This window comes from Podarcis erhardii (genome assembly GCF_964252035.2).
Source record: "Podarcis erhardii genome assembly, chromosome: 5".
Lineage (NCBI taxonomy): Eukaryota > Metazoa > Chordata > Lepidosauria > Squamata > Lacertidae > Podarcis > Podarcis erhardii.
In genome coordinates, this window is record NC_138509.1 from 38,777,506 (window position 1) to 38,793,349 (window position 15,844).

Consider the following 15,844-nt stretch of genomic DNA (forward strand, 5'->3'; position numbering starts at 1 on the left):
TGTTTGAATGCTTCAGCATTTAAGCAGTTTCCTGCATATCGAAAAGTAACCAGAGGGACAGAGGGATTACATGCAAACACACCGGGCATAAGTGATCTGCCTAAGATGAAAGGTGGCAAAATATTTGGCCAAGTTTGGAAAGATCCTACCTCCATGGTGTGATTTCTGATACAGCAATTTAAGTGCCTTCTTCTTCTTCTTGCACTGAAACATAACATTATCGATAACCAATTGGAAGCGCATAAGAACAGATGGAACGATCAATATGAGGATGGTTTGGAATAAAAATAGGCATTTTGGGACTATTTTCATTTGGACAGCAGCAGTTTTCCCTTAAAACCGACAAATTTTTATTTTACCATTTCTTCAGATATTTCTTGATCTGTTTTGTCGGTGGCAAAATGTGAAAAAATTGTTGTGATTGGGGGGGACTTGAACTCCCAAGTAACAAAAGCATTTATGGCAAATGGGTATCTTATGTCAGATACAAATCTATTCTGTGTTCAAAACAAAAAAAAGGCTACCTATCTGTAACTGGAACTATTCTGTGTTCTCAGGCGTGGGTTAATGATCATTTCAGATCTTAAATAGTATGGAGGTTTGCCACTGGTTCAAAGCCAGGAGTTCTTCATTGAGCTTAAGGAGCACTGCAATTGAATCACAGAATATTAGGGCCACATCTGTGTATAAATTCAACTGGTGCACAATGACCTTCACCTGATAGTGATGCCTTAAAGGTATTTCTGGTTTGCAGGACAGCAGAAAGAGATAACCAACCTGATTTGTGCCACAGTGCAACCATGGTTTTCTGTCCAGGGCAATAGTCTATATAGTGGACCTTTTACGCTGATACAGTTGAGCTGAAGCTTATACAGAATTCCTTCCCAAATAATACACTTCCAGGGTTTAAAAAAGATAGCCCCACTCTAATGTATCAAAGGCTTTAAAGGTATCTAATAACAAAGTTACCAAAGGATTTTCGAATGCTTGCTATGGTGGATAAGTATGAGCACAATATCAAAATTTGGCAGCTAGGGACTGTTCTGATCTGCAAGGCCAAAGGAGGGTCTGGGTGTGTGGTTTGAAGCAGGGATACCCAAGGAGGATGCTATTATAGTAATAGCATCAACTCTTAGCTTTTCTGTCAAGTGGAATTTTGAGAATTTTCGTACCAGTTTATATAGTTTACAACTGCCATACCAGATTATGTAATTGTTTTAGAATATGTTTTACTAATTCTAAACAATTTTACTTTATAATTACATTTTATGCAGATTAATAATCCTTAAGACTAATGTACAGATGCCAGCTTGGTGTCATAGATTGCCATATATAACCAAAAGAGATGCAGTTTGGTCCCCAGTTACCACTTACTAGAGTCAGCTTAAATTATCTAGGTATATCTAGGTATATATCAAATTATCTAGGTATCATCTGTTTAACAAAAGTGTATTTATTCTCTCACATATAGAAAAATAGCATCTCAAGTTCAAAGTACATTTAGAGAAGTAATTACAATAAATACACTTTTGATTGTTAAAAACGTAGCTTAAATATAGGTATACCTCTGTTTGATCTATATTGTGATGACCTTGAATTTTAACAAATACATTTGTGCAACATTTTATTGACACATGAAGTTTTAGTAGAAATGATTGGTTTCTAAGTAAAAATAATATTATTCATATATGATTATAAAGCACCTGCTTTCTTAAGCTTATCTATTAAAGAAAATTTAGTTTACCATCATCTTAGTGATAATTGAAGGACAACCACGATTTGGTGTGTAAAGCAAACATTCCCCAGTTTTTTTGTAGTCATGCTTGCATAAGAAAGATAGCTAATGACCTGGGCATAAGGAACATAGTTTTGTTTTGTTATCAGCTTTCCCAAACTAATTGGACATTTGGAATGGACTAGTAGGTTAAGGTCTGGCTCAGCAGCACCATAGAGTTCTCCCCGTAAAGGTGGGCATCGTTTCAATTATGATCTAACCCCAACATAGCTCCTGGAAAGGAAAGCAAAAGTCCTGTGAAGAAGACTTTAAAATACCCTGTTGAATAGCAGGCACCAATGTTACATTTCAAACTTCACTTTTGCAACTCTGTTAAATTTATAAAAGATTTGCCATGTGGGTGGAAAAGAGGGTTACTTTTCAAAACTAATGAGTTAAAAACCCCACTTGTCTTGCCTAGCTTAGTCCCATAGTGAACAGTTATCTGGATTGTGGCCTATGCCTTGAAAATATCACCAATGTCATTTTACTCCCTGGCATTTACATAGGAGCAATTGATATTTAAACCACACTTTAATATAAAAAGTGCTGTATTAGACCTTGCCACTACTGAGGTTCATTGTTCAAAAACATCCAGGAGCATGTCAGACATGAAGCAAATAAAGTTCAGTGTGACATTGGGGAGCTGCCTTCAGGTCAGTTCTGGCATTATGAAGTACTCGAAAAAGCATTACTTGTTAATACTTTTCACAGGTGCAAGTGACTGATGTAGATTCACCTACCAAACATTTATTTTGGCTTCCAAAAAAAACCATAAAGGAACATTTCACATGGAAACAGCTTAAATAGCTTTGCATTTATTTACTGTGCAAATACAGTATTGTAATACAAATTTCCAGGAAAATCTGCCTTTGATAGTCTTTGAAACCTTTTGAGCATCTCTCTCTCTCTCTCTCTCCCCCCCCCCCTTGATTCTTTGAACTTTTGGCACAGCCACACATTCCAGCTATGCAACAAAGTTATGTGATTTGTGAGTTATGCTCCCATTTTCCTAAATAAATAAATCAATAAAATCTCCCCTGCAGTACGATAGAAAGCAAGTGTTCACTCAGAGATTAGGGTCTTATGATGATATGATGATGTATCTGATGTTCTTTTGTTGTTGTTGTTGTTGTTGTTGTTGTTGTTGTTGTTGTTATACGCTTGAATGGTGGTATTGAAATTTTAATCCTGAATGGCTATTGTCATGCTTAATTAACAAGCACATCATAACAGAATCTACTTCTCCACCAACTGCTACCAGCAGGTATTGACAAGAAAGCCATGTAAACTCTACAGATGACTGCTGATATCCTTAAAGGAGCAGAAAAGCATGCTCTTTTTCAGCATCCCACAGGGTGGGGTGGCTTTGTATATTAAGACTGCAAGTTTTTCTGAAAGATGCAGTTAGGAGATTGCTGAAATCTATTGCTAATGCTCTAACTGCTATTGTAAAAAGTATCCTATCAACCCTATGTTGTCAGTACTTCAAAATTGCTATTATTTAAAAAGGAATAATTTCTAGGAAACTCCAAGATGTGAAAAAGAAACTTACATTGAATGATTCTGAGGAAATAGTGTGCATTTATAATCCTACTGTTGTGCAGATGATTTTTCATGCATCATGGCTGTACCCTTGAAGGCGCCGTTTTCTCATAATAGCAAGATTCTTTCTTGCCTACCTCAGATGAAATTTTAATTGGCCTACTAAAACTTTCTCATGGGTAGAGCGAAACATTTTTTTTTTTTTTGTATTCTAGTAATCCTACTTAGTCTTGATCACCCACTAAAATATAATGTGGCCCATATATAAACTTCAGAATGGATACACACAAACACACACTTTTTTTTCTAAACCCTACACAAGGAAATGCTTAACATTTTTATCTTCTTCAATGCCTGTGTGTTAATATCCCAAGGCATATTTTAGCATATTCTTGCTCAGCCAGGATACACTGTGCATTAAGACAATGGGCATTGCTCACTGAAAACAAAAGTTGCTAAATCAGATGTTCACATATTGTTGCTAAGCACATCACCTGGAGGATTTCCTCTGACCCAGAATTCTATTAAAGATTACCTTGCCCAGTAGGTGAGGGTTTTGTGGGGTATGTTGCTGTGTTATAAGACATTAATGTGTATATTTTCCTTACAGGTCTTAATAAATTCAGAAAGAAACATTACTCTATGGGTTGATGATGTGATTTCCTCCTGTCACAGTACAGTTGCTGGAACAATTCTCTATCATTTCCAAGAGTTTCTAACAATTGCTACACAATAAATCCAGGTAAGCACACTTTTGAGCTGTCCAAATAGTTTTTTTCCCATAGATTCACAATAATTATCAATAAAGTGTTAATTAAAAAAATCTCTCACACAGTGACATAACTGTTCCATATATTCTTTGTCCCCTGAATGGATGTTGTGTTATATCAGGGAAATGCCGTATGTAAAGCAGACACAATCAAGGATTGGTCTCTTAGTTCATACTTAGAATGTTCTCATCTGCAAGTGTCATGAGTTCTGTGGAGACATCTTGGAGCAGGTGGTCAACTGTGGAAGATGCCCGGGGGAAGATGGGGCAGTTTGAGCTGGATTACCTGAGGAATGACCTAGCACAGTGGTGGCCAAACTTGGCCCTCCAGCTGTTTTGGGACTACAATTCCCATCATCCCTGACCACTGGTCCTGTTAGCTAGGGATGATGGGAGTTGTAGTCCAAAAACAGCTGGAGGGCCAAGTTTGGCCACCACTGACCTAGCAGGTTGTGGGAGGAAAGACTGGAATCCCAGAAGTTGTCTGGCCCTGAAGAGGGGCCCAGTGGCCTGGGAGGTAGAGGTTCAGATCTTGGGGAGGCACCAACCCTAAAACCACCTGCAGTGGAATTGCCTCTGTTGGCACCTCCTGTCAGTGAAGAGTCCCTTCTGGGTAGGCAAGACTTGGACTGCTTGCCTTGCAAATAGCTGTGCCCACCCTGCACTTTGAAAGGAAGATGCAGGGGAGAGATTACTCATTGGATCAATGTCTTAGCTTCCACTTATCCACGTATTTTAACCTCTACTGTAGCATGGAACCAAGACATTGTAACCTGACTTATGTATAGCTCATTAACTATTGGGCAGTTGATCTTAAAGAGTTCCCATTCTTTGTCCTGTATTGATAACCAGGGCAGAAGTTTAGAGTATCCATGCAGTTTCATAGCAAGCTACTATAGCAGCATGTTGATTGCTTTGTGTTGCCATTTTTGCCACGGTAATTTGCTATCTTGCATCTCCACTTCCACAAACATATAAAGACGGGGTGTTTCCTTTCCTTCACTATGTGTCCAGTGCCCTATTGCCCTTGTCTACATCACTGCAATTAACTAATTAAAATCCTATTGTGCAATAATAGTAACCTTCGTCAAATTATATGCTTTGTCCTCTGCTTTTCTCCTGTTGTGCATTCATATGTTTATTTGAAATACAGCTCAGGAATAATGTCTCTTTTTTAAAACAAAAAAACAAAAACCTCAAACTACTCAACCATCTAAATGTTAGATTATCATGCTGTTAGTGTGTGGGCACAATGCAAACCAAACATAATTGGTTTTTTTAAAAAACCTAGAACTGATACATTAATAAAAATATTCTTTCTTATTTAAATAAGAATGGTATGGGGGCGGAATAGGGATTCAGATTCTAAATCCACTTGAATGCAAAGGATTCCAAGAGAAAACTCTCATAGAAATTGGCCCTTCACAATAAATAGTTAAGAAACTGAAAGCATTGCAGAATCTTAGCTCATTCAATCTCTGACTTAATTATATGATCAGAGGGTGACACTGAGATGGAAGTGAATTAGCAGCATGGAGAAGATAAGACCAATCGCTTTCCAAGGCTCTGTTAAGGTTTCATTCTTTATGCCAGTCGCTCCCCAACTCCACCACCACCACCACCACTTGAAAATTGCTGAAGGTCTTGGAAGACCACTAAATGATGTTTTTTGCCTGTTGTAGCAATTGTAATGTTCTGTGCTAAGTGATGTAATACAGTGGTACCTCCAGTTGAGCATGGGATCCGTTCCAGAGCTCCAGTTGGATCCTGAGGAATTTGCAACCGGAGGTGCTGCTTCTGCGCATGCACATGGCATGGTAGAGCGCTTCTGCACATGCATGCGTGGCGAAACCCGGAAAAATACTTCCGGGTTTGCCGGGTTTGCATCCTGAAGAATACGCACTCAGAGGTGTGCATATCCAGAGGTGCCACTGTACAATAAAATGCAATATATAAAAAAATCATACAATATGAATTCCATAGAGCTTTACACTGTTCTTCGCAGACAGACATACTGTAGACCACCTGAATGAAGCTCACAGATCACTGGTAGTCTGTGGGCCACAGTTTGGGAACCCTGCTATAAGCTGCACAAGCAGCTTTTATAATTTGATACCTAGGACACCAGAGATCATATAAGGTGCACAGCAATCATGGAATTAATTGTAGTAACACAGAATTTGGTTAACTAAACCAGGTTGCTATCATATATTTTTGTATCAGAAGAATCGTAAATAAATAAATACTTTAATACTGTAAAGGCATAATCTGGTTTAAACAGTATCTGTGGTGTCATTTGATGGTTTGTTGAAAAATGATCTATTGATGCTTACTGATTTATAGAATATGCAATCATTGCCTCATAAAGTATTTTTATTCAGAAAAGTCTCATTCCTTCAATCCTTACAAGTAAGATGTTATATGCAAAGAAGATACTGGTTTTTAATTTAAACAGGACACCCTTTGAAGCCCTTATAAATAACAATTGAATAATTAGTGGTATCTAAAACATATAAATAATTAATGGATGTTAACGCTATAGAAGTGTTGAAACAAAAGGGAACATGGATACACATTTCATATTTATTGAAGCATAAATTATGAAAAGATATTCATAAATATGCCCATAATTTTTATAATTTTAACAGTGGTCTAAATTCTGGCAGTTTAAATGCTTTGGAGTATAGGCTAATTGAAATCAAGAAATTATTTTTCAAAAAGGGTTGATGAAGAGTTATGCAGACATTGTGGAAGAAACAGATAAATAACATATTCCTTTATTTCAGTATTTACAAATCAGACATAAATAAGTATGGTTCTTAAGTTTGCACAATTTTTGAAGTGGTGATATGATATAACTCAGCTAAAAAAATCTTGATACGGTACATGGTGTAGTGCAAGCATATTTTTTATTTGGAGTAATCTCATCAGCTGCTGTTTATGTTACACTCAAATTAAGGATACTTAGCATTTTAATTATTGTATGCTGCATGTTTTCCTTTGTACATATACTTATTCTATATTATTTTTGTTTGTTTATTATGGACTGGTTGTTTAATAACTAAATATGGCCTTAATACCAATTCTAGGGAATTTTTAAATAAAACATTATCATCATATTCCTTAAAAATTAAGTTCTATATTTAAGATGTAAATGATTTAACAGTACTTTCTTCCACATTTGGTAGTATTGCGGTGTTTACAATTGGGAGATAGCATTAAAGATGTTATTTGTAGAAAATAATATTTTAGTTTCTACTTGCTATAGTGGGCTATCTGAAGGATAATAAATTGAAGCTAAACCTTGATAAAGATATATAGATGGTACATGACCCCAGTTAAACTTGCCAAAATATACCATTCGTCTGATAATAAATGTTGGAAATGTAAAGAAAACGAAGGAACATTCTTTCACCTCTGGTGGACATGCCCTAAGGTGAAGGTCTTCTGGGAAATGATATATAATGAGCTGAAAAAGGTATTTAAGTATACCTTCACTAAGAAACCAGAGGCCTTCCTTCTGGGTATTGTCGGCCAGAAGGTGTTAAAGAAGGACCGAACATTCTTTATGTATGCAACAACGGCAGCAAGGATACTCATCGCAAAAAACTGGAAAACTCAAGATCTACCCACACTGGAAGAGTGGCAGATGCAACTGATGGTCTATATGCAACTGGCCGAGATGACAGGCAGAATCCGTAACCTGGGAGAAGAGAAGATGGAGGAAGACTGGGAGAAATTCAAGAAGTATCTACAAAAACATTGTAATTTGGTTGAATGCTAAGAAGGATGCTAGATTATAAAAAACTGGCCACCACTAAATTAGATTTGAAATTTGATGATAAGTGAGACTAAAGAAAATATAAAATTTTTTGGAAGAAGTGCTAGATTATATTTGAATGAGTGGACATGAGATTGTAAACAAGTTGATAATTTGTTTGGAAAAAACTCTTAACGATGTAAATGGGAGCGGGAGACGTGAGGAAGTCCAAAGAAGTGATGAAATTATGTTTGTGATAGAAGTAAGACTGTTTATTATTTGTGCATTTATATTTAAAAACTTTAATAAATATTTATAAAAAAAAATAAATAAACCTTGATAAAGAGATGCTGTGGCTGGACAATTTCTGGGTTTGGAAATTAGGAAACAGCCTGGTCTTTATAGGGTTGCACTATACTTGTAGGAGCTGCTGTGTAGTCTGGGATTGCTCATTTACTGAAGGCCGAGGTACCTGCAATGGTTCAGAGTACTGTTTCCCAGCTATTTCTAATTCCAGGCATGGATAGCCTGGCCACAATAAGGCGCACTCAGATAACTTCCCATTTGTAATGTGCTGTACATAAGGCTTCTCTGAAACAGGAGCTGACCCAAACTGTGATGGCTCAACTTCTAAGTGGATTCTAGAGCACCATTGCACCACTCAGTCTCCTCTTTACCAGGCTAGGTAAAGGTAAAGGGACCCGGTCCAGTCGTGGCTGACTCTGGGGTTGCGGCGCTCATCTTGCTTTATTGGCCGAGGGAGCTGGTGTACAGCCTCCGGGTCATGTGGCCAGCATGACTAAGCCACTTCTGGCGAACCAGAGCAGCGCACGGAAATGCCATTTACCTTCCTGCCGGAGCGGTACCTCTTTATCTACTTGCACTTTGACGTGCTTTCGAACTGCTAGGTTGGCAGGAGCAGGGACTGAGCAACGGGAGCTCACCCCGTTGCAGGGATTCGAACCGCTGACCTTCTGATCAGCAAGTCCTAGGCTCTGTGGTTTAACCCACAGCACCACCCGCGTACCTCTTTACCAGGCTACATATATCCAATTCCCTCAAAAGGTTTGGTTTCCAAACACTTTATCATCTTGACCGCCCTCCTCTGCACACGTTTCAGCTTGTCAATATCCTCTTAAATTGTGATTTGCGGAACTGGACACAGTACTCCAGGTGTGGTCAGACCAAGGCAGAATAAAGCAGTACTATGACTTCCTTTGATCATGACACTATACTTCCGTTGATGCCACCTTAGAATAGCTTTAGCCGTTTTTGCTGCTGCATCACACTGTTGACTCCTGTTAAGTTCGTGGTCTGCTAAGACTCTTAGATCCTTTTCACACATAATACTGACAATCCAGGTATCCCCAAATTTATATTTGGGCAGCTGGTTCTTCCTGCCTAGGTGTTGAAGCTTACATTTGTTCCTATTGAAATTCATTTTCTTAGTTTGAAATGAGTTCTCCAATATGTTACTGTCATTTTGAATCCTGAATCTGTCTTTTGTGGCATTAGCTATCCTTCCTAGTTTGGTGTCATCTGCAAATTTGATGAGAATCCCATCAATTCCTTCATCCAAGTCATTTATAAAGATGTTGAACAACAACGGGCCCAGGACAGAACCCTGCAGGACCCTGCTTGTCATTTTCCCCCAGGATGTCAAGGATCAGTTAGTGAGCACTCTTTGGGTTTGGTCAGTCAACCAGTTACAAATCCATCAAACGGATACCTCACCCAGTCCACATTTTACCAGTTTCTTCACAAGACTGCCATGGGGGGGCTTTGTCAAAAGCCTTGCTGAAATCAAGATACATTATGTCCACAGTATTTCCCTGATCCACCAAGCTTGTATATTAAAAAAAGAGAGATTTGTCTGGCATTACTTCAAGTTAGGGGGGCTAAATAAATAAATAAATAAATAAATAAATTTATCAATACATTTCCTTTTCTCTACCTACCATATGTGTGTTTAAACACAGAATTGATACACTGACTACGGTTGACTCTGTGTTTATGCTTTACTATTATAATTAACTGAATGTATTCAAGGATCTGCTTACCTTTCTTTTTAAAAATAATCCTTTTCCATTTCTTGCAAATTTCAGTGTAAATAAAGGTGCTCGACTCATTATACTCATTAAAACTGAGTATACTCATTAAAACTGAAATGAGAATTTACTAGTTTGTAAAAAGGAAAAAAAAAATGTAATTGTAACAACTCTATCTCAGCATAGTTTGCCAATAGATTATTTTAATATTGTGCAATCAGATTGTCACAGTTGTGGCACAGAATAGATCCAGGACATATTTCTTTAGTGTTCAGAATAACAATCAAAACTGAGATACCACTCTAAGCCCTAATTTAGGAACCCAGGTGTTTAGACTAATCCCCTTACTTTACAGATGCTGGTTCCCTCTGTAAAAGCAGGTTTGGAGACAGGCTTCAAGAAATCTGAAATATATAAAAAGGAATTCTGCAGTCAGAACTACAGAAATTGGCATATTTCTGGACTCTTAGCAATAGGAATGTAAGAGGGCAAACTGGATGACACTTCTGAAAGCATTTGACCTAATTGGAATATAAAGAAAGTAGATAGAAAGAAGCTTTTGTCCCAGGCCCATCCATTGAAGATGAACATTGGGAGATTACGTACAGACAAAAGGAAATATTTCTTCACATAGCACATACCTAGCTAAACTATGGAATTAAATACTACATGGCCTAGTGATGGCCACCAACTTGGATGAATTTAAAAGAGGACCAGACAAATTCATGGAGGATAAAACTCTCAATGACTACTAGTTGCAATCGCTGTGTCCCACTTCCAGTATTAGAGGCAGTACGTCTCTGAATGTCAGTTCTGGGGAGTATGTGTGGGAAGTGCTGCTGTCCTTACCTCCTGCTTGTGTGTGGTTGGCCACTCTTGAGAACAGGAAGCTGGACTAAATAGGCATTTTGGTCAGATCCAACAGAGTGATCCTTAGCTTACACACTAGGGACATGCAAGCATCCCCAGTCATTGGCTGTGCCAACTGGGCTGATGAAACCTGAGAACAACTGGAGTGCCATGAGAAGCATAACCAGGCATTCAGTTGCCCATTATAGCCTGAGCTCCATGCAGAAGTAGCAAAACAGGGAAATTCTTTCTGTCATGCCCCATGGGAATCCCACAGTAGGCTAGCAAATAATATGTCCGTGGTGGACTGGGTGATCTTTACAAAATATAATTTATAAAGTAGCTCTGCATTACGAAGACCAAGTATGTAAAAGCGGCCAAACCCCACCCCACCTCAGATCAAAAAACATACCGGGTTCTTCATTTTCAAGCATTTGTAGTGCTTTTCTTAGAATGGATACCTGCAAATGTAATGGCCCACATTTTCTCATTTATTCTTAACTTTGAGTTATGTCATGTATTTATAAAACAGTAGCTTATTTTAAGAAACTACTAAAATTGAGTTAATTAACTTCTCTTTCAGTGCTAGCTTTTCGTAGGTGACAATTCTGTGTGATAGATAAATGATGAAACAATTCGCAAAGTTCTTCCCAATATTAATTAAAAAGTGACCAAATGCTGAAAATTGCAAACATGTCATGTATATCGTAAGGAATATTAATCAAGGTCTGACAAGTTCAGCAGTGGTGAAGTATCACATTTGGAACAGAGAATTAAAACAGCCTCTCGGTGATTTTGTTGTACAACTGACAAGAATATGTTGAAATAATTAATATATATGCCATTTTTTCCCTTCGAGGAACAGAAACCACTTACTGAAATAAGAAAGATCTGTCCATTTGGTACAGTAGTGCTGTGAATTTGAAGAAACCTAACGGCACATTGTGCAATTTATATCTTTAGGTCTTTGTACAATTGCCTGTGTTTTGTTTTTGTTTTGTTTTTTTAAAAGTCTGGAGTTTAAATTTAGTATTGTACTCAAAAATGCACAGGAACAATTGAGCTACATATGATAAGCATACTTATCATTGTAATAAATAATATTGTAAGATGTAATAAGAACTGTTGGGTGTATTTAAGAACTATAGAAGCTGATGGAAAAATAAAGCACCATCCATCCCTTCTTTGTGTACGAGAGGGAATCCCCATAACGTCTGAACGTGCTGCTACTGGGTTAGGTTCATTGCAGCTCACCTGCTTAGCTGTGAGAAGTGCATGCTTTTTATGATGGTAGCCTGCAAGCCAATGCTTGAAGATGACTGGGACCTCTGGATACATCTATAAAAGGCTTGGTATACTTGGTATTTGGAAAGGGTTGAATTGTACCCCATATTTGTATATTATCTTGAATTATTATACGGAGTTGTAAGGTTAAAATATGAGGTGGCCTTAGAAAATAGATTTAAAGGACTGTGTACTGTATACTAATGAAGATGCCTAGATAAAATAATGCAGTATTCTTCATAATTTCAAGATAAAATATTGAGCCAGTAATTTCATTTAGGCTGTTCATTTCACTTGAATCTTCTGTCATGCTTGGCATCATAGTTTTGTACATCAGCCTGTTTTTGCCAGGGGGAGGGTCTTTTTAATTGTTAACCACTTAAAACATACAGATATTTAAAAGTGTGCTCAGGAAAAAAAAGGAAATTAAATTGTGGTGGTGTGTAAGTTGTGTCATTTTGAAAAGTTGCTGCCCAAGATTGAAGTTGTTTTGTTGAGTGCATTCTCCCCTGTCATGTTCCTTTGTAAAGCAAAAAAACAAAACACTAGTTTATCACAGTGGCTGGTTCCTGGCTAGGTCTGAAGAACAGACAACGTAATTTCAGTAATCATCAACTAATTGGCCCTTGTTCTTTAAACATTTATAATTACAGAAGTATTTTCTTCCTTCAATCCCTGAAGTGGTCTGTTGTCTCCCGCATGGATTATGAACATTTAACTATTATCTTGTAGATTATCAATACATAATTAAAATGCTATTGGAGATAAAGCACCATTCATTTCTCCCCCAAAGGGTAAACACAGTGGGGAAACAGATCATTCTGTTAACTGCAAGTTAAGTTTAAAAAAAGAATATCAAAACAATTTATGCCAGGGAAGGGCGGGGTGGTGGTGGTGATGATGGAACACCTCTGGAAATGATGGAACTATCTAGTTAATATGCTTGATAATTTTTCATTTCATTTCACTTTTAATTTGTATACCACCTAGGTGGTTTGTAACCACAGAATATAAGAATCACACACCTTATAATAATCTGATCCAATACAAAAAAGTTGTAATATAATAAAAACATAACTTTAAAATAAACAACTCATATGAAATAAAGTAATGTTCAGTAATCCATTTCCTCCATTGCCTCACTGACAATTCCATTTCCCAGAAGGTGGAAGAAGCAACAAGGGGTTCATCAACAAGGGTCTTGGACCTGCTCCTCACTAACTGATCAGGAACTCATTAATGAAGTTGAAGAATTGGGCAACTTGGGAGGAAGTGACAGTAAGAGCTGTTAAATAGTGGAACAGACTCTCTTGGATAGGGTTGCCATATTCTGAAGAGCAAAAAAGAGGACACATTTGCCAACTTCTACCTTAAACTATGGATCATTATGACAACTCTACCCATGAAAAAAGAGGACGTGTCCTAGAAAAAGAGGACATATGGCCACCCTACAGATGGCAGCATTAGAGGTTTCATGGTTTTCTGTCACTGATGTTTTAGTTGGGTCCCTTCCAACTCTGCAATTCTATTATTCTATAATACAACAGTACACAGTAAAAATAAACATAAAAATATTAGCAAATAGCTATACAGAAATTCAGTCTTAACAATTACAATAAATAATTACTAAACTATAATCAATAAAAAACAGCAAGTCGCAATGCATGAAATACCACAATACATACAAAACCATGTAGAAGAATTAAATTGAGAAACTATACACAACTATTTTTTTTAAAAAATGTATCCTAAACTCCTCTTCTCCCTTCCCAGCTTCTGTTGTTCTTAAAGCAATGACTTGGGAGAGGCTATTGCTCAGATAGACTTGATTGAGGGTACAGGAGGTGAGGCTCTTTTGCCCTTCTTTGCCTTTCCTTACTGAGGGAGCAAGGAGGCAGCATGCTGGGGCAGAAGTACCCCAGATGTTAAAGGTGTCATTTCTCTTAAGTAGCCCTTTCTTCTCCTCATCTCTGTTTCTGCTCCCTATTCACTCATCATGTCAGACTAGTTGAAACCTCAATATAATGCACAGGGCAGCAACTCTGTTCTGAAGGTTCCTCAGACTGGGGGTGGGGGCTGCACAGGTGAAACCAGTCACCCCATGAGAACAGACAATGTCTCACACCCCTTACAGTTCTTCCTTTGGAAATACTCCCCCCCCCCAAGGTTCCTGGGGCTGGAGAGTAGGGCAATGGAGGTGGGGAAAACCATGGCCAGCACAAAGTCTCTTGCCCCTCGCAGAATAAATGTTCCATTTCTTCCATTAAGAGCCTTCTACAGTGAACCCATTGACACTATTATATTTTAATATATTCTAAAATTCAGTTTGATCTAATTATTAAGCCTGGTCCTGAATAGTAAATATAGCTTTACAACACTTTGAACTACACATTAGAAAATGCTGGTTCTCAACATTCTTCTCACGTGATATTTTGTACTTCAGATTCAGATTCCTGAGTACAAAATACAGTGCCTTGCATCTATTGTAACTGGTGTACTTGCGGTTAAACATCTGCTTTTATCTGCCAAAAAAACTGGTGACAATTGAAACAGGATCAAGCCTCAGCTGGGATTTTTGCTGAGAACTATCCTTTTAAGCAAAGGTGTACAATTCACGTTGACACAGGGCATATGTGTTAAACATCATTGGAAACCCCCTATCTGTCAAGCCTGCTTTGTTCCTGCTTAATTTGATAGGCAAAAAGGCACAAGATGCACTCTTCAGAGAACTAATTCTATTTCTAATGCTGGCTGTTCTGTTGGTCATTGGATCAAACTAGGAAAATAGTGCTGAAATAGTCAACTTCACCAAGAACGCATTTAGAAAAAATGTAGGATAATCTAATGATGGGGGGGGGGGAATTACATACCAAGGAAGACAAACCTATGACCAAGGCTGCCCTGCAAATTACCCCATTACTTGTTTACTGTTTTGAAAGAGGCACTTTATAATCATCAAATGTACAGTACATTTTATTCAAGTTCTATAGTTCATTTGAATTATATGATGAGCAGCTAGTACAGCATATTTTAATTAGATTGTTAGATGAAGGAAACAAGTTACTCTTAGAGAACCAAAGAGGAGAGACAGTGAATTCTGTCTAGGGTACATATATGCAGATTGGAGTAATAATACAGAGCCATTGTCCCTAACAACTCCTGCTAATGTGATTCTAATGAGTGAAAGGTTTGGTGGATAAATTTTGGCTAACATTATAGACATGTTACATGTGAGCAGCTACACATAACTGAAGAGAAAAAGAGGTGCCAGTACTCACCATGAAGTTGTTAAAGTTAAGTGCCACACTTTTTAACAACAACAAAAAAAGGGCCAGCACTGCATACCTTTGCATACCCCCTGAAGAAGAAGAAAAGTACTGCAGAAGAGCATTCTGGAAAGCTCATGCTTGATCCAGCCAAAACAGGCATATTAGTTTAAGAACTGACTTCTCTTACCTCTTTGTCTGTGGTAGTGAACAGTACAAAGAAAGTTATGAATTGGAAAATAGTTTGCTTGCATTCATGCAAATTGCTGCTCTGGGTCACAACCTTTTCCTCTGTAGGGAGCTCTACCACACATAAACATTCCGTATATGATACACTGTTGGGTTTATGATATGGTTCATGATCTAATTTATACACCCTAAAGGCTGCTTTGTTTCCTTTCTTTGGCCCCTAAATATAGCATCAACGTTTCTATAGTCTTCTCATAACTAATATTCAGAGAATTGTAATTAATGATTAAGTACAGTCTTTATGGATCTTGCTGCCTACTCAGTCACATAAAGAGACTTGCTCTGAAACCCATAAGCAGC

At 37.7% G+C, this 15,844-nt stretch overlaps 1 pseudogene across 3 annotated transcripts in view; it reads left to right on the forward strand.

Annotated features, from left to right (window-relative positions):
• The window catches only part of LOC309342605 (heparan sulfate glucosamine 3-O-sulfotransferase 1 pseudogene), an 80,856-nt pseudogene that overhangs the window by 37,829 nt on the left and 27,183 nt on the right, over positions 1-15,844 (forward strand). For all 3 annotated transcript variants that reach the window (XR_014161677.1, XR_014161678.1, XR_014161679.1), the window contains one exon: positions 3,930-4,061. The product of XR_014161677.1 is annotated as a heparan sulfate glucosamine 3-O-sulfotransferase 1 pseudogene (transcript). The remainder of the gene's footprint in view (positions 1-3,929; positions 4,062-15,844) is intronic.